Source organism: Hibiscus syriacus, unplaced genomic scaffold (genome assembly GCF_006381635.1).
Source record: "Hibiscus syriacus cultivar Baekdansim isolate YM2019G1 unplaced genomic scaffold, ASM638163v2 tig00002919_pilon, whole genome shotgun sequence".
NCBI lineage: Eukaryota > Viridiplantae > Streptophyta > Magnoliopsida > Malvales > Malvaceae > Hibiscus > Hibiscus syriacus.
In genome coordinates, this window is record NW_024061957.1 from 1,761,270 (window position 1) to 1,780,709 (window position 19,440).

At 36.2% G+C, this 19,440-nt stretch overlaps 6 pseudogenes; 4 read left to right on the top strand and 2 right to left on the bottom strand.

The window, feature by feature from the left end:
• The first annotated feature begins 4,929 nt into the window (after positions 1-4,929).
• LOC120165964 lies at positions 4,930-7,557 on the top strand (annotated as a pseudogene).
• Positions 7,558-8,041: 484 nt separating this feature from the next.
• LOC120165975 lies at positions 8,042-9,600 on the top strand (annotated as a pseudogene).
• Positions 9,601-12,878: 3,278 nt separating this feature from the next.
• On the top strand, positions 12,879-15,360 carry LOC120163791 (annotated as a pseudogene).
• A 267-nt stretch (positions 15,361-15,627) lies between these two features.
• Positions 15,628-16,754, bottom strand: LOC120163162 (annotated as a pseudogene).
• LOC120163800 lies at positions 16,691-17,943 on the top strand (annotated as a pseudogene).
• A 223-nt stretch (positions 17,944-18,166) lies between these two features.
• Positions 18,167-19,435, bottom strand: LOC120163813 (annotated as a pseudogene).
• Positions 19,436-19,440: the final 5 nt, after the last annotated feature.

The following is a 19,440-nucleotide window of genomic DNA, read 5'->3' on the forward strand; positions in this document are numbered from 1 at the left end:
TTTCTAAGGAAGTGGGCTTAAAATATGAGATGAAACACAAAACATATATGTCATGGGCCACACCACCATTATTTTCAGACAGAAACTGGACCTTTAGTTGTCTGATGAGGGTGGGACATAGCATAACAAGGCCAATTTCCAGACCACGCACACCACAAGCCACCCCGCATGGGGCTGTAGTAGCTAGAATTAGCTTGCTTTCTTATATTTTCGCATACCCTCATATTTTTTTCAAAGTATATTATTAATATTTTTTAGAAATTACAAAAAAAATATCTTAAAACTCTAAAATTTCTCATTCCAAGCCGTCGCCGGCAGCCTTCCTATTATCGAACGACTATTCGTCATCGAATCTCCACCGCCGATCATCTCTCTTATCATCGTCTATTTTCCTTTCTAACCTTCTCACCTCCATTATCCTTTTAAATTAAAGGATAAACTACACGAGAGACCACTAAACTATAGTCAAAAATCAATGTGACTACCGAACTTTCAATTAAATCAATCAGACCACCCAACTATTTAATTGAATTAATCAGACCATCGACCGTTAATTTTTAACAGAGGTACTGACGTGTCCATTAATAAAATTGACATAATTATGTATTTGGTCTTTAATATTTACACATTTTATTAATTTAGTAACTATTTTAATTAAATAAAATAAATTTAACTATCCAATTAGAATGTGACACGTGTCAATACATGATTGGAAAGTTTTATTTATTAATTTTAAATTATTTAATTAAATAATTTTTTCTATCCGATCAGGTGGTGACACTTGTAAGTATGTTAGTCCCCTTTATTTTCATTTTAATTGGGTGGTAACACGTGTCATCACTTGATTAGATAAAAAAATTATTAAATTAAATAATAAAAAATTCATAAATAAAATATTCCAATCATGTATTGACACATGTAAAGTTCTAATTGGATAGTTAAATTTATTTAATTGAATTAAAATAGTTACTAAATTGATAGAATATGTAAATATTAAAAACCAAATATATAATTATGTTAATTTCTTAACAGACACATTACCACCTCTGTTAAAAATTAACGGCCGGTGGTATGATTGATTCAATTAAATAGTTGGATGGTCTGATTAATTCAATTGAAAGTTCGGTGGTCACATTAATTTTTGACCATAGTTTAGTGATCTTCCGTGTAGTTTACCCTGAATTAAAAGAAAGAAGGCCAAATTCCTAAATTTGCTCTCGCAGGTGGGTGTCGGGAGAAATGCACAGGTGGGGCTGGGGGAGTGATTGCACAGGCGACGGTGGAGGGGAAGGGGACGAACAGAGTTTTTTTTAAAATGTTTTTAAAATTATTTTTTATTTTTTAAAAAATAATTTTTTAAAAACATATATAAAATATGACCCGTGTTATCTAATGGACTTTTTAACGACATTTACGGTGTAAGTACCTACAAATATAACAGAAAAATATTACAATTATTTTGAGCAAAAAGTTATTTGAAATTAATAAAGGGTATAATTTAAACACTTATTTTTACATTAAACCTGTTATTTTTGTCTCTTATTGATTTAAGCATAAGAATACGTTCGAAACATAAACTTCAGCCATTTTGTTATTGTTTTGGGGTGAAGGATTATTCATTCATTCATTTGTGTTTATGTTTTGATTCGAAATTTGTATAAATTTTGAATTAATTCAAATTTTATTTTTGATATTCTCCAAATCTTGTTTAAATGTTGTTATTAGATTATTCATGAAAATAGAGTTTGAGAGAAAAATCGGAAACATTTTTTAATTTTTTAATAGTCTAGAATGATTACAATATAATATATTCATAATTTTTATTAATTATTAATAACACATTCTACATACGTAATTGTTTGAATCTAAAATTAAACAAAAAATAATACACTTTAACTACTCAAGTAACATCGAACAATATTCCATATTAAGACTTAAACAACGGATAACATTTGATGAGAAAATAACTGAATATATTTCCATATTTATTTTGCGGAATCCTCTACCTGATTCGTTCCTAAATACTAATCAAACACATCCTACAAAATTACAAAAATAAAATCACAAATTGTACCATGCGCGTGGCTTAGCGCAAATCATGATTTTGTTGATATTTGATTAGGTGTTTTTTGCTGTGCAGCACACGCGGTTACTCTAATTCAGAGTCACCTTGGCACTGCTCATTCACGTCCACACACGTCCTTTGACTATCAGTAATAATAATAATAATAAATGTCATTGCCAATTTGTAACAACGTTTGAAATTTAGATTCATACTTGAAAAAAAAGCATAATAATAGATGGTAAAATTATTTGATATAAAAATTATTTTAAAATTTATATAAGAATTTATAAATTACTCATCAACAGTGAAGGTGATAGGATTTAAATCTGATTTTATAAGTTTAAATTTCTGAATCTCAATTACTTGTATCGATATCCAGTTGGTAAAGTTGTATAAACTTTAATTTTTATATATTTATTGATTTTAAGATTTAGATTGTAGAGTTAAAATTCAAATTTTAAAATTTAACAAGTTAAAAAATTAGCATTTAAAACCAGAATAAATAAATGATATACAATTAGTTCTAAACAACTTATATATATGGAATAATAACCATAAAATAGATTCAAAGTTTTGAAGAGTTTAAAAGTTTGAACAACGAAGAGAGTGAAAGAAGCATTATTTCGGCAAAGAAAATCCTAGGACGCTCGAGAGATCGTGTTTTATTATAATACTTAAATTTATTTATTCATGGGATCGAACACAAGGTTCTTAATCTTGAGGTCGTGGGATCGAGTCTCACGGAGGACATTTCATAATTCGGAGGTCTCTTACAGAAGCTACTCTCAACCTGATGTTGAGGGTAACCTATTATCTTACCTCCTTACCCGTACATATGAAAAGAAGGAACAACCATTTAAATTTATTTATTCATGACCATAAATAATAATAATAATACTATTATTTTCCTTCATAAAATAAACGACAGCTGGCTTGACCGAAAGCCAATACCAAATAGTCCGATGGTGATATTTGATTGAAAGGAAAACCCACCGGCTCCCAGAAGAAAAAAGAACGAAAAATTCGATGGATTTGATTGATGTGTTTTGGTCAATTATTTTCTTCTCATCATCCCTTTCGTTTAAATTTAAAATATATTTTACCCCTTTCATTTATCTAATTATTGTTTAAAATTTATTATGGATAAAGATATAAAAAATAATTTAAAAATTTTCAATTAAATAATTTTTAAATATTTATTTTATAAGATTAATTGTTCAAAATATTTAAAATAATCATAGTTAAAGTTTAAATGTTTTATTTTTAAAAAACCAATAAGGGTCAAATTTAGTAGTAACTAAATGTTAATTTTTATAACATTATTAATCATTTTATATAGTTAATATTAAATACAAAAAATAAACTATATAACATGATTATGGGTGAAATAATAAATTTGTACAAAAAATTAAATTTCAATATTTAACTTCAGACATTAAATAAAACATCAGCGTAGTTTAGGGAGTAAAAGTACAATTTGACCATATATTTAATATTCCGTAGACATAAAAGGCAAAAGCGAATGTCACGCCCCAATCAATCAGTCAACCATTACTTAAATTGAAAGGACCCTACAAAGGACAACGAAACGACACGGCACCGTATTTACTATTCCCATTCTAATTTAATCAAAAACTAATATGAAAAAGTCAACTAAGCTCTACTGTTTTTATTTTTTTAATAAATAAAAGAAAGAACGGAAAAGGAATAATATTAGTACAAATAATAATTATTATGGTTTGACGTCAGTCATGGAAGGTGCTTGTTGTTGATGCTGGAATACGCTGTAACGGTACATGTGCCCCCATGGGATAGAGTATAATTTGAATACGGGACTGGATACATCATGGATGACCCCATCAAAACAAAATGAATAATAAATCATCTTAAATGCTTATCCATGGTTTATCTTTTTATTATTTTATATTAAATTTTATAAAAAAATTATTATGAAACAATTTATTTTAGTTTTTATTTAAAGAATATAACATTTTATCTTATTAGAACAACTTATAATTGATGATTATTGATGGTTTATGATAAAAATAAAATGCTTTAATAAAATAAGATCAATATTAAATCTGTTTTTAATATCAATGTAATACATGAAATTATAATTAATATCTTATTAGATATATGAGAGTGCAATTACAAAAGAAATATTAAATATTGATAAATATAATATTTTTTTATTAATATGAATGAGTATAAAATAAAATATGTTCAAAAATAATTTTCAATCATTTAGTATTGAATGCTTATATCTATGACATTCATAGTGCTTTAACCCGAGACTTAAAGAACAATAATAATATATTTACCACCGAGACTACTTAGTTATATAATTTCTTATTTTTTACATTTGATGATATAAATAGTATAATTATATCTTATTGATAAATTTAAAATAATATTAACTATAAATTAAATAATAATTATGTTTTTATCGGTAATATAATTTTGTTAATTACATTCAATTACAGTATATAAGAATAGAAGTGTTGCATTTTTTTTATCAAAGACCCATATTTAATAATTATATAAATTTAATTATATTTGAATTTAAGTTGATTTAAAATTATAATGGAGAAATAATATTATTTCACTAAAACTTGAAATCTTACTTGACAATGGTCATTGACACTCATTGTTCTTCTATTTATCCCTTTCCTTGGTTGATTTTTTTTAAAAAAAATACTTCTTTCTATGCTTTAAATAATTTTCCTCCTTCATCTTCTAACCTTTACACCTTATATAATAAACACACCTTTCTTTTCTCTTATTTTCAGACAAAAAAGCTATGATTTTTTTTATCAGTTTATCGTGGTTTTAGTGATTCTTTTGTTTTTATTTCGTGGGTTTTCTATTTGTTTATCGGTATGGCGACAGACAACGGTGATGGGGCTAAAGCTGTGGCGAAAACAGGGACAACAAACCCAACAGAGGATAAGGCCTTGGGGTCTTCTGTAGGAAGTCTAAGCAACAACAAGGACATGTTTACTAGAGCTGATAAGATAGATTTCAAGAGCTGGGATTTGCAACTGGATAAGCACTTGAGCAGGGCTTGGTCCAGCGACAGAATTGTTTCAACTGTGACGAAGAAGGAAGAGTGGGAAATTGATTTGGCTAAACTCGATATCAGGCATGTTATAGCTCATGGAACTTATGGCACTGTCTACCGTGGCGTTTATGATAACCAAGATGTTGCAGGTAATCATATTTTTATGTTTTTAATTTGTCAAAATTCAGTATTCATCTTTTGTTTCTTGTTCATCATCGACTGCTATTTTGCCCAAGCTGACAATATTTATTGTTTTCGACTTGTTTTGATTGGTTCAAATACAAATTCTTAGTTGTTCAAACTTCAAATTTGTAACAGATGATGATGATGATGAATTCGTATATTTAAGTTTGATTATAGCATAGGGTCATATGTATAATACAGACTAGTTTGTGGAATAAACGGTGCTTGGAACTTGAGGTGAGTCAAGATATCTAATTGAATGTGATAACTTGCTCGTTTTCTGTGTGCAAACGAGAATGCCATGACACCTAATTTCTCTTTTCACTTTGAAATTGCAAAACTTGAATCTTGATGTCAACGAACATTGCTTCTGCTATGAAATTCTAGATAAAGGGACCAACAGCCTTGGGATGGTTTGCTTGGTTTGAACGGCTTATCACTCCAAATTGCTTCTTTATACTGAGTTCTTTAGATGGAAGTACTTGAATTTCTGATATCATGTTTCCTTTCTGATGCTTGATTTGAACATGTGTCTAGGGGAGGTAATCACTAATGTCGAATCATGTACTCTATATGGCTTGCAGCTTATATTCTACTCCTATTTGATACTAAAACATGTTTTTCACTGCAATTGTAATGTTCTTGAGCAAACATCTGGCTTCCTGATATCCTAACTACAAAGAGTTCTTAATTTTGCAGTGAAGGTATTGGATTGGGGGGAGGATGGGATTGCTACAGCCGCTGAAGCTGCTGCTCTTCGTGCATCTTTCCGGCAAGAGGTTGCTGTTTGGCATAAGCTTGACCACCCAAATGTTACAAAGGTAAAGCCAATTTATAATTTAGTTAGCATGGGAAGATGGCACTGCCTTTTCTTTTCCGTTTACCCCTGAGTTTCTTCTATTGTTACTGGTTATGACTGTTGTTGCTATTGCATATCATAACTTAATCCTTTTGACTGCTTTGAATTTCAATGTTCAAATCATGAATTATTGTGTGTGTTTTTTCCAGTTTATTGGAGCTTCAATGGGAACTTCCAACCTTAAGATCCCATCCAAAGACTCGACAAGCGGGATTAACAATTCACTTCCTTCCAGTGCATGTTGTGTTGTTGTCGAGTACCTTCCAGGTGGGACGTTAAAGAATTTTTGATCCGAAACAGGAGGAAGAAACTTGCCTTTAAGGTGGTTATTCAACTTGCTTTGGACCTGTCTAGAGGGTGAGTAATATTTTAGGTATATTAGGACTTCTAAGTTCTATCCTTTACTCTTTGTAAAGGTAATGGATATCATTTGTTCAAATTCTGCAGTTTGTGCTATCTTCACTCCAAAAAGATTGTACACCGTGATGTCAAGACAGAAAATATGTTGTTAGATGCTCGTAGAAATTTGAAAATTGCTGATTTTGGCGTTGCTCGAGTTGAAGCTCAGAATCCTAGAGATATGACCGGGGAAACAGGCACCCTTGGTTACATGGCTCCAGAGGTATCCACTCCTTTGACATCCATTGACCGTATAATTTATTTATCCATTAATTAGTGTAACAAGTAACAGCACAAACTTTTCCGATCAACCGCAAAAACAGTTGGATCACCTAAAGAACGAGAACATAACGCACTGGTTCTTGTAGGTCCTTGATGGTAAGCCTTACAATAGGAAATGCGATGTCTACAGCTTTGGAATTTGCTTATGGGAAATATACTGCTGTGATATGCCGTATGCTGATCTTAGTTTTGCTGAAGTCTCATCAGCAGTAGTAGCACAGGTACGGGTTAAAATTTAAACCTTAAGTCGAAGTACCAATCTTTTGGCAAAACCAGTGGATGTTTGCACTCGAATCTTTTCTCTTGCCTCTGATACTTTTGATTGTACTTTCTGATGGTATATATGTTAATGTCATCGGATATCGTTGGTTGCAGAATTTACGACCGGAAATTCCAAGGTGTTGCCCAGGATCATTAGCAAGCATCATGAGGAAATGCTGGGATGGGCACCCCGACAGACGTCCCGACATGGATGAGGTGGTGAGGTTGCTAGAAGCAGTAGATACGAGCAAGGGAGGTGGCATGATACCTGATGACCAATCTCCTGGCTGTTTCTGTTTCACCCGTCGTGGCCCGTGATGAAACTTTAGATCATTCATTTGTTTTGCCGTACATATGTTTAGTTCCCCGAGAACATGAAACAGTTGATTGTTTGGCTCTAGCTGGTATTTCGGGAACGAGGTCATTGTTTCTATACTGCACATGAATACAAACGTATTGTTTATCACGTCACGTACCGTAGTATGTAAAGTTCGAGATGTTATATATATCCTTTTTTGTCCGTATAAATGTCGATGGAGATAAAGATGCATGAAATGGAACATTGGGAATGTTATGTTCAGAATAAATGTTTCAGATACGCAGAGATATGAATGTTCCACTAGAACTTTAGAGTGAAGAACATTTGTTTCCCGTTTAAAGTTTACTACTGCTTCTGCTTCCAGTTCGATGCTAGAACAACGGCATACAGTCAAAAATTGAGAATCGAGGATCATTTTAGTAAAAATTATTGATTTTTAATCAGTTTAGGTTCCAAAGATGAAAATGTTATTTATTTGTTTGTTTGTGGTTGGGGTGCGGACTTCTTTTGGGTTTCGAGAGCAGATCCCAATTCCATTTAAGGGCCCAGAAGAAATTTAGAACCCTAATTAAAAAAATATAGAGAAAGACCAAATTCCCGAGTCCCTCGTTACAGCCGCCTGCTAAATCTCAAACTTGTCAGTTAACCGAAGAATTCCGTTTTCTTGTTGATTACCTTGACGTAAACCTTCCTAATGGAGATCTACTCCGAAACTGTTTCTGGAAATGACGCCCTCGTTCTGGTTAAGCAAGGAGCTGAAGCTGTAAGTTCAAATATGCTCCCCTTTTCTTTCTAAGATACAAAAAGTAAGAAAGAATGTTCAGATTTATGTTCAATTCCATTTTTTGGCTTCCCATTTACAGAGAGTTTTCGAGTCAGTATTCGCGGGAAAAGGTCCATCATTAAAGAACGTTTCTCCAAGAAATACAGGCATCCTTCTCTCGATTGTAAGCTCACTCTCAAGCGCTTAAACGGGGTTCGTTTTCCTTTTTCCCCCCTCCCAAACCATTCCCCCCTGTTTTTGTCAAGTTAAATCGAATAAAAATCAGTACTTTCGTTTTTGTTCGGAGCAGGAAGCTAGGTGCATGACTAAGGCTCGACGGCTCGGCGTTTCAACTCCGGTTCTTTACTCCGTCGACCCCGTGCTCCATACCCTGACATTCGAGTACGTGGAGGGCCCTTCCGTTAAAGACGTTTTCCTCGGATTCGGGTCAAACGGCGTCGTTCAAGAACGTTTAGCCGATATAGCCACCCAAATTGGCGACGCAATTGGTAAACTCCACGACGGTGGACTTGTTCACGGTGACCTCACCACGTCAAACATGTTAATCAGAGATGAAACTAATAAGCTCGTCAGTAGTTACATTTTTCTTAAATTAGCTTTGGGTCTCTGCATTAGCTTTAAGGTTAATTACCTTTTGCATCATCTCAAACGGACCTTTCCGTGTTTTTTTTAAAATTTCTTTAGGTCCTTATCGACTTTGGTCTGAGCTTTACATCAACGCTTCCAGAAGATAAAGCTGTTGACTTGTATGTGCTTGAACGAGCCTTGATTTCAATGCATTCTTCGTGTGGGAATGTGGTAAGAAACCAAAATTTATTTTCTTCTTCTTGGAAGCTTGCGTTTGATAATGAACACATTATATGTGAAATCATCATGTATGCAAAAACATGGCAGTGTTTTAAAAGATTAGCCTTCATTTCGTAGTAGTCGGTTTGTTAAAATCCCAATGAATTCTGGGTTTTACATGTCAGTTTAACTATGCAATTTCGGAGCCGAATGGAGATCCTAGAAAGGGTCATTCAAGTGAACCTCATCATCTAATTGATGCTTAAATTGATGCATAGATGGATCTCATACTTGCTGTATACAAGCAGTCATCAAAGCAGTGGTGTTCCACATTGAACAAGCTAGCTCAAGGTACTACATTCTCTTATCAATTCTTGGAGCGCTCCGTTTTAAAGCTTAGTAGGACCATTTCTCCTCCATCTATCTCATCCCTAATCTCATTTATCGTGTTCTTGTTGTTTCACAATGAACTGCAGTACGGCTAACAAGCGCACAATGGTTGGATGAGCCTCCTTCATTGATGGATTATGTAAGGTTGAGGAAATCTGTTAAGATTTAAATTTAATGCAATGTATAACCGTGTTGCTGCATGTTAGTTTAATGATGTTGACTGCTACAAATGAACTGTTCATGTGGGGGAAACCTCGACAAAGGCACAAGCAGATTCCCAGAATTAGACTATTACTAGACCAAAGCCATTTAACATTTAGAGGCAAACATGGATTTCCTTTTTCTGGTTACCTACAGTGTCATGCATTTAACATTTGTTTGTGATGAAAACGAGCCTAGATGGAGTCAAAATGAGCCCCCGAATTGGACACAGTGCGACGCAGCCAATCCCAAATTGGGAAATTCTACATCACGACACCTTTAATATAAGATTAAAAAAATACTTTACCAGTTTTGTTATTATTTAAATAAAAAAATTGGTTAAAAATTATCTAAAACATCAATATTTGTTTAACATTTCTAGTAAAGTGTCCGATAATAATAAAATCGGTATAAAAAATAACAAAACTGATAGCGTTTTACCAAAACCAGTAAAATCCAATAATAGTAAAAATCGATAGAAATAATAATATTTTCGATAATTTTTTACTTATTTTATTATTTAAATAATAATAAAATCGATAACATCTTTTTTAATCGTGTACTATGACTGCCGCACATGATTATTTCCTAACAAAATTCCTTTGGCACAAATTATCTCCTATCGAAACACCCCTTTTTCTATTGATGTTGGGAAGCCGTACAACCCACGCTTAAGCAACACTCTTTTGCACACCATGTCCCCTTTTCAACATACTTCTTTAAGAAACCAATTTTGCTTTATGCCAGGCAGGTCTATCACGGAGGCGATTCATCTATTTCGACGGCTTATGGAGAAATATAGGGAAAAATCTAGAGATCTTCACATGGCGTTCATTGACCTTGAGAAGGCTTATGATAGTGTTCCCCGCGATACGATCTGGAAGACTTTGGAAACGAGACGGATCCCAACTGCTTATATCCGGGCGATTCGTGATATGTACTGTAGATCTACTACTTACGTCAGGACTACAGTTGGCGACACCGAGGCATTCCCGGTGGAAATCGGACTCCACCAGGGGTCGGCTCTTAGCCCTTACATCTTCGCCTTGATCATGGACGACATCTATTGTGCGACACCAGACGGTGTACCATGGTGTATGCTTTTCGCTGACGACATTGTCTTAGTTGCTGAAACAAAATCTGAGTTGAATAGTAGACTGGCTACCTGGAAGACTGCTTTGGAAGAAAAAGGTTTAAGGATCAATATTGAAAAGACAGAGTATTTATGTTCAAACTTCAATGAGAACCAAAACGATGAAGATGTAGAAGTATGCATAGAAGGACACGTTCTCCCTCAAAGGATTGTTTCAAGTACCTAGGGTCTATGATACATAAAGATGGGGGTGTAGATGATGACGTTACACACCGTATAAAGGCGGGATGGCTAAAGTGGAGGGCCGCTACTGGAGTTCTGTGTGACAAGAAGGTCCCTCTAAAACTTAAGGGAAAATTCTATAGAATGGCAATAAGACCAGCGCTGTTGTATGGATCAGAATGTTGGGCAACCAAGAAGGATCACGTAAGGAGGATTGAGGCCGCAGAAATGAGAATGCTTCGATGGACATGTGGTAAGACTATGAGGGATATGACGACAAACTCTGCTATTAGGATGTCCTTGGGGGTGGTGTCTGTTTCCGAAAAATTGAGGGAGGGAAGACTACGGTGGTTTGGGCATGTCCTTAGGCGACTACCGTCGGATGCGGTAAGGAGGGTAGAGTCGATTACAGTCGACGGTGCCAGAAGGAAAGGACGACCAAGGCGAAAGTGGGAAGACTGCTTGAGATCTGATTTGAGGGATTTAGCCCTTACCGAAGACATGACCTCTGATAGGAAAATATGGAGGCTAAAGACTAGGGTAGTGGAGTAGTGTGGGTCACATCTATAGGGTGTATCATCTCTGTCTTCTTTTAATGTCTTTGTAGTATTTTCCATGACTTATACTTTTATACGTTGCTGTTATTGGTATTTATGAAGGATTAGAACTGGACTTGCTAACGTTGACTTCTGTGTATCATTCTCTTCATGTTTCCTCTTTTAAATTTAGCCGGATCTTATCTTATGTTTATGTCTATATGCAGAGATTCTTTCGCAGGGATAATTATGCAGGGATTAATTCCTGTTACAGACGCACATATGATTTTAATGACTGCATATGAATACTGTTTAGCTATGTATTTATGTATTTATTTATACATGCATTGCATTTTATCTAAATTTTTAATTTTCTGACTGCCGGAGGTCTTCCACGGAAGTTACTCTCAACCTGGCGTTGGGGGTAGCCTACTACCCTACCTCCCCCTTATCCCATACATATGGGAATTGGGTTTTGTTGTTGTTGTTGTTGTTCTTTTAAGAAACTAACCATCATATGTGAGCTCAATTTGTTATTTTGGTCCCTCTACTTACTTAAATTTACAATGCAGTCCTGCGTTTTTTAAGGGAAAACTTAAATCAGCAGGAGAATAAAAATTGGATTAGATAGGACTTGGAAATTTAAACCAACTTAGAAGTTTAAGATTATTTTGAACGGGGGAAGTCAGAAACGGGAAACAGGGTCTCCATGCTTAATATAATTCTTTGATTTGTAATCTTTCTATTGCTTCTTTAACCTCCTCTTTTGCCCTTGCGGGAGACCAATTGTGGGGAATGGCCACAGGTTTGGGGAGTATATTAAACTATGATCAAACCTAACTTTGCTGACCGTGGGCAAGTGGTAATCAAATAATATTACACTGTTGACTATAAATCGTTCAAACCATTTGATAAAAACAATAAATTAAGAGATCCGAGCAGAGGTTGATTGTGGATGGGTGGCTGATATCTCCAATGCCCATTTGCCCTTGAGCCTAAAGCTTTTGCCTTTGTTTTGTAGGCCTTGGATTTTGGGGTGAAAAAAGGCAGAGAGAGAGAGAGAGCAGAGAAAACCCATGCTCTCTTGCACTTTATTCTCTTCAAATCGATACTTTGCACTGTACCCTGAACGAGGTTTTTTTTCCGGTAGAGAGAGCTCTAAGCTAACTTTTAAAGGAAACCCCGAAGAAGAAAAGAGTCCTGTTTCTCCCCCTCTCTCTCTTTTATATGTCCTACATTGTCTTGTTCAATCCTCAGAATCTCTTATTTTCACTCCCTCTCCTAAGTTGTTATTGTCCCTCTCAGTTTCTCTTCAGTATTCTCCAGGCAGAGCTGAAAACACTTGCAAGTTGCAAGTGAAAAAGCACTTGTTTTCCACCTTTTAAAAAAATGAAATGGTAATACTGATAAAAGCCTGGAATTTCATTTCCTGGAACAGAGGTTTACCCTTGTCTTATCCTAAGCTGTCATTCAAAACTATCCCACTTTTTTCTCTCATTATTTTCCAAAATTTCCCGTTTTGAACAAGTTTTTCCTCCCCAACTTTTGTATTGGTCTGTGTTTACATTTGGACGAAACGCCAGAGAATATCAAGTTATAGTTGAACCAATAGGTGCAACTTCACGAAAAATCATAATTATTGCTAGGCTATATGAAAGCTGTGAAACGATGAGAGATGGGAACTCCAAGAAAAGCAAGGTTCCCCCCACTCCGAGACAAGCTACAATCTCATTTGATTTTTCTGTCATTTTATGTTTAGTAAGAGATTTATTTTTAAGTGTATATTTCCCTGGTGAAGCTTTCATGGCCCAAGACATTGGTCAAGAAATTGTTCAATATCAATAGCAACGCTGAGGACTTCCACGGTGATGATGTTGATTGTGGAGGTGATTCATTTGATGGGATTTCCAAGTCCTTTTGTTCTGTCTTGTAGCATGTGATTTTAAGATTACACATTTGATTCTTGGATTTGAAATCTTTAGCCTTTTATATACCAAGAACATGAATTTTGGTTTTCAATTTCAGTAAGGGGTTTGATATTTGCCATTTGCAGTTCAAGATCTATTAGTTGTTTTTCTTCCTGTTTCTAACATCCATGCTATTTGTTTTTATGGTGTTTGAATATGTGAAATTGATACTCTCCTGTGTATGTGAAAAATACATAGAGCAGCTTTAGCAGCTTTGTGGTTCTTCTTTTTCAGGTGTTGATGAAGATTGGGGGCACAACTTCTCCGATAGGGAGGCATGCACTATCAAGAAAAGCAAAACAGGTTTGAATTTGGAATCATACTCAACTTTAGTGATTGTTTTGATCTCTTTGGACCACATCTTTCTATCTCATCTCTTAAGAAATTTTCAATTAAACCCAATACTAAAACATTTTGTTACATGTATGCTAGAGGGACCGAGCAAGAGGTATCGTGATCGAGTTCGACGATGTAAAATCGATTCTGATGTCTCACAATTTACAGATGTGCATAATTATAGGTATGGTATTGTATTCTTGGATCTTCATTGCTTTCTAGTTTGAAAGTTGTTTCTCAATAGGATTTGGTTTACAGTGTGTTTCTTTGTTCCATATTGGCATAGGATTTTTGTAGCTACATGGAATGTGGTTGGAAAATCTTCACCTAGTTATTTGAATCTTGAAGATTGGCTTCCTACCTCTCCTCCTGATGACATTTATGTACTCATGTATGTGAAACTGGTCCAGATGTATACTACATTCAATATGTCAATTCTTTACATAAACTGGTAGTTTTATGGTATTGACTGAAGCCTTTTGGATCCCTTATTTTGGCCTCTTAGGTTTCAAGAAATCGTTCCTTTAAATGCTGGAAATGTTTTGGGCACTGAAGACAATGGACCGGCCAGGAAATGGCTAGCTCTCATTAGGAAGACTCTGAACAATCTTCCTGGAGCCAGTGGTGGCTTCCACACACCTTCACCTGTCCCTGATCCACTTGTAGAACTGGATGCAGACTTTGAAGGGTCAACAAGGCAGGAAGCTTCATCTTTCTTTCACCGCCAATCATTTCAATACCTGAGTCGTAGCATGAGATTGGATAACGACATGGCAATGCAACAACCGAAGCTTGACCACCACTTCAGTGTTTGTGATCGTGTTGTCTTTGGGCATAGACTGAGTGATTATGACCCTAACTTCAGATGGGGTTCCTCTGATGATGAGAATGGAGCTGGAGATTCACTAGGCAATGCTCATTATTCGGAATATTCTCCAATGTCCTATGGTGGATCTTTTGCATTGGAGCCGATGGGGCATTCAAGTTACTGTTTGGTTGCCAGCGAGCAAATGGTAGGGTATTTCTAACAGTATGGGTGAAGAATGATCTTAGAGATGACATTCGCAACTTGAATGTGTCTTGTCTTGGCAGAGGATGATGGGTTATCTTGGAAACAAGGTATTTTTTTCCTATTAACTCTTTGACTTGATACCTTTTGTTGAACTAGAAATAAGGAAGCATGCTCATTTCTTTGGTTTTGCAGGGTTCCATATCTATTAGCATGTCTTTGCATCGAACCAGCTTTTGCTTCGTCTGTAGTCATTTAACCTCAGGGAAAAAGGAGGGTGATGAGTGAGAAGAAACTCTGATGTCATGGAGATCCTCAGAAAGACAAGTTTCCTATGGTTCATGGAACATGATGATAATTTCCCCAAACTATTCTAGAGCACGAGTAAGCCTTTATACATTACATTTTGACTGTATTAATGCTTGTCAGATTAATATCATAGCTTTTGTATAGACTAAGTTTTGGATATCTCTGGACAGTCGTGTTATGGCTTGTGGTTTTGAATTATCGGATTGCTTTGTCCTACCGCTCTGCAAAGGCTCTAGTTGAGATGCACAATTGGAAGTCGCTGTTAGAGAATGACCAGGCATGCTCTTTTCCTTATTAATTGATCCTATATTTGTATGTTCAATTTTTTCATGGAGCTTTGCGTGGAAACTGACATTTATCGGATACGTGGGAGCTCTCAATCTCTCATCACCGTTGAATAGATTCACATCCCTCCCAAGTTAAGTACTTGAGTAATGCCGATAGTCGATGGGGTTTTTCAAAAAGTAATATGGTTTCAATCTTCAGATTTTAAAGCAAGCCTTCATGTTCCTTAATGTTAAGTACATTATCCAATGTAGAACACAAATGAATGTGAAATTCAATGTCTAATAAGCTCATATAAATAGAACTGCCATCAGAGAAAGTGACTTTCAAACAACAAATATAGTAGAACACAACCTGGACTTTAATTGAACTTGAAAATTGTAACTCCAATCAATAGTGTGAGTAACAACGGAGGGGAAACATAAGACGGACTCGATGCCGATGGCTGTATGACTGGTCGAATCCCTGGATTTATCATGGCCGAGGGAGCTTCTGGTTCTTCATTTTCTTCGGGTGGCGAAGCAGGTTCCAGGTCCAAGGGAGTATCAGATTCTGATCCTAAAGCTTTGGAAGCTGTCACAACAACAATACATTTTTTAAGAAAAGAAATTCATGGTTTCATGGTATTTCTCCCCGTACTGCAATGTTGGGGGTAAGCTAATAAAATACTGATGCAGATTCATTAAGATTACCTCCAGGGCTTAAGGTGACGCGGCTGTTGGTGGTAAAGTTGGAGAAAGTAGGAAGGGAACAGGGCCTGCCAAAAATGTTCTTCAGATCAGTTAATGCTAATTTAAATTGTCTAAATCCAAACTTGTTTGATTGCTTGTGATAAGTTACCTGGAGCTGGTAAAGGAGTGCCAGTTGCTGCAAAAACACAAGAATGGAATGGTTATCTCTTATAACATAAAACCAAGAGAAATTAATCGAACTACAATATATATATATACACATATATATAAGAGAAATTAAGCTCTGTACCTTTGCACTGCACTGGTACGCCACCCATGTTACAAGCTCGGGGGAGACCAAGTGCCAGGGTTCTGTTTATGGGCAGTTGAAGAGGTATATTTGCAGTAAAAATAAGACAGCAATCCCTGCTGCTGCTCATAATCGACTTCACGAGCTGCAACAGCCTTGAGTTGGTGACGATGAGCCATTCCCGCTGCTTCCGGTGATGAAGTTTAGGCAAGGTGTGAAGGTCGAGATCATTGAGGCCGTGCAGGCCGTAGAAATTTGGCCTTCAACCGAAATGACTGAAAGGGTTGATAATATTGCAATGAGTTGGAGAAACTTGAAACCTTCCATGACTTTTTAAATGAAACTGCAATCAGTTTGGAGTAATGGTAAACGCCATGGAAATGGGAAGGATTTATAGTTTCGAGTCTTTGAGATTGCTGCAAGCAAAAAACAGGCAGCTAAGCTGCCTGTTTTTGCTTGCAGCAATCTCAAAGACTCGAAACTATAATCCTTCCCATTTCCATGGCGTTTACCATTACTCCAAACTGATTGCAGTTTCATTTAAAAGTCATGGAAGTTTCAAGTTTCTCCAACTCATTGCAATATTATCAACCCTTTCAGTCATTTCGGTTGAAGGCCAAATTTCTACGGCCTGCACGGCCTCAATGATCTCGACCTTCACACCTTGCCTAAACTTCATCACCGGAAGCAGCGGGAATGGCTCATCGTCACCAACTCAAGGCTGTTGCAGCTCGTTGAAGTCGATTATGAGCAGCAGCATGGATTGTGCTTGTCTTATTTTTACTGCAAATATACCTCTTCAACTGCCCATAACAGAACCCTGGCACTTGGTCTCCCCCGAGCTTGTAACATGGGTGGCGTACCAGTGCAGTGCAAGGTACAGAGCTTAATTTCTCTTATATATATGTGTATATATATATTGTAGTTCGATTAATTTCTCTTGGTTTTATGTTTAAGAGATAACCATTCCATTTCTTGTGTTTTGCAGCAACTGGCACTCCTTTACCAGCTCCAGGTAACTTATCACACAAGCAATCAAACAAGTTTGGATTAGACAATTTAAATTAGCATTAACTGATCTGAAGAACATTTTTGGCAGGCCCTGTTCCCTTCCTACCTTTCTCCAACTTTACCACCAACAGCCGCGTCACCCTTAAGCCCTGAGGTAATCTTAATGAATCTGCATCAGTATTTTTTATTAGCTTACCCCCAACATTGCAGTACGGGGAAAATACCATGAAACCATGAATTTCTTTTCTTAAAAAATGTATTGTTGTTGTGACAGCTTCCAAAGCTTTAGGATCAGAATCTGATACTCCCTTGGACCTGGAACCTGCTTCGCCACCCGAAGAAAATGAAGAACCAGAAGCTCCCTCGCCATGATAAATCCAGGGATTCGACCAGTCATACAGCCATCGGCATCGAGTCCGTCTTATGTTTCCCCTCCGTTGTTACTCACACTATGATTGGAGTTACAATTTTCAAGTTCATTAAAGTCCAGGTTGTGTTCTACTATATTTGTTGTTTGAAAGTCACTTTCTCTGATGGCAGTTCTATTTATATGAGCTTATTAGACATTGAATTCACATTCATTTGTATGTTCTACATTGGATAATGTACTTAACATTAAGGAACATGAAGGCTTGCTTTAAAATCTGAAGATTGAAACCAATATTACTTTTTGAAAAACCCCATCGACTATCGGCATTACTCAACTTAACTTGGGAGGGATGTGAATCTATTCAACGGTGAGAGATTGAGAGCTCCCACGTATCCGATAAATGTCAGTTTTCCACGCAAAGCTCCATGAAAAAATTGAACATACAATATAGGATCAATTAATAAGGAAAAGAGCCTGCCTGGTCATTCTCTAACAGCGACTTCCAATTGTGCATCTCACTAGAGCCTTTGCAGAGCGGTAGGACAAAGCAATCCGATAATTCAAAACCACAAGCCATATAACACGACTGTCCAGAGATATCCAAACTTAGTCTATACAAAAGCTATGATATTAATCTGACAAGCATTAATACAGTCAAAATGTAATGTAAAGGCTACTCGTGCTCTAGAATAGTTGGGGAGAATTATCATCATGTTCCATGAACCATAGAAACTTTGTCTTTCTGAGGATCTCCATGACATCAGAGTTTCTTCTCAGCTCATCACCCTCCTTTTTCCCTGAGGTTAAATGACTACAGACGAAGCAAAAGCTGGTCGATGCAAAGACATGCTAATAGATGGAACCCTGCAAAACCAAAGAAATGAGCATGCTTCCTTATTTCTAGTTCAACAAAAGGTATCAAGTCAAAGAGTTTAATAGGAAAAAATACCTTGTTTCCAAGATAACCCATCAATCCTCTGCCAAGACAAGACACATTCAAGTTGCGAATGTCATCTCTAAGATCATTCTTCACCCATACTGTTAGAAATACCCTACCATTTGCTCGCTGGCAACCAAACAGTAACTTGAATGCCCCATCGGCTCCAATGCAAAAGATCCACCATAGGACATTGGAGAATATCCGAATAATGAGCATTGCCTAGTGATCTCCAGCTCCATTCTCATCATCAGAGGAACCCCATCTGAAGTTAGGGTCATAATCACTCAGTCTATGCCCAAAGACAACACGATCACAAACACTGAAGTGGTGGTCAAGCTTCGGTTGTTGCATTGCCATGTCGTTATCCAATCTCATGCTACGACTCAGGGATTGAAATGATTGGCGGTGAAAGAAAGATGAAGCTTCCTGCCTTGTTGACCCTTCAAAGTCTGCATCCAGTTCTACAGTGGATCAGGGACAGGTGAAGGTGTGTGGAAGCCACCACTGGCTCCAGGAAGATTGTTCAGAGTCTTCCTAATGAGAGCTAGCCATTTCCTGGCCGGTCCATTGTCTTCAGTGCCCAAAACATTTCCAGCATTTAAAGGAACGATTTCTTGAAACCTAAGAGGCCAAAATAAGGGATCCAAAAGGCTTCAGTCAATACCATAAAACTACCAGTTTTATGTAAAGAATGACATATTGAATGTAGTATACATCTGACCAGTTTCACATACAGTACATAAATGTCATCAGGAGGAGAGGTAGAAGCCAATCTTCAAGATTCAAATAAC